A 559-nucleotide genomic window follows, 5' to 3' on the forward strand; every position below is an offset into this window, starting at 1 on the left:
CACAGGTCTGTTAACTGTGGACCACAGGTCTGTTAACTGTGGACCACAGGTCTGTAAACTGTGGACCACAGGTCTGTAAACTGTGGACCACAGGTCTGTAAACTGTGGACCACAGGTCTGTAAACTGTGGACCACAGGTCTGTAAACTGTGGACCACAGGTCTGTAAACGTTGGACCACAGGTCTGTAAACTGTGGACCACAGGTCTGTAGACTGTGGAACACAGGTCTGTAAACTGTGGACCACATGTCTGTAAACTGTGGACTACAGGTCTGTAAACGTTGGACCACAGGTCTGTAAACTGTGGACCACAGGTCTGTAAACTGTGGACCACAGGTCTGTAAACGTTGGACCACAGGTCTGTAAACGTTGGACCACAGGTCTGTAAACGTTGGACCACAGATCTGTAAACGTTGGAACACAGGTCTGTAAACGTTGGAACACAGGTCTGTAAATGTAAATTAACTTTACACTGATTGTAGCTTCAAGTATGAAAACAGCTGCTTTTATTGGTTCATGACAGAATCAATCAGTTGGTTTTTATTTCAGAGTTTAAACTC

General features: G+C 45.3%; 1 protein-coding gene and 1 long non-coding RNA gene across 2 annotated transcripts in view; both read left to right on the forward strand.

Moving 5' to 3' along the window:
* Nucleotides 1-559, forward strand: part of LOC106530218 (interferon alpha/beta receptor 2) — a gene marked incomplete at its 5' end in the record, with an annotated part of 15,381 nt that overhangs the window by 4,256 nt on the left and 10,566 nt on the right.
* LOC106530219 (uncharacterized) overlaps nt 7-559 on the forward strand; it is a 4,404-nt gene continuing 3,851 nt past the window's right edge. Inside the window, exons 1-2 of the long non-coding RNA XR_001311747.1 lie at nt 7-203; nt 270-423. This is a non-coding gene — a long non-coding RNA (uncharacterized LOC106530219). The remainder of the gene's footprint in view (nt 204-269; nt 424-559) is intronic.

The sequence above is a fragment of the Austrofundulus limnaeus genome, unplaced genomic scaffold, assembly GCF_001266775.1.
Source record: "Austrofundulus limnaeus strain Quisiro unplaced genomic scaffold, Austrofundulus_limnaeus-1.0 Scaffold501, whole genome shotgun sequence".
Lineage (NCBI taxonomy): Eukaryota > Metazoa > Chordata > Actinopteri > Cyprinodontiformes > Rivulidae > Austrofundulus > Austrofundulus limnaeus.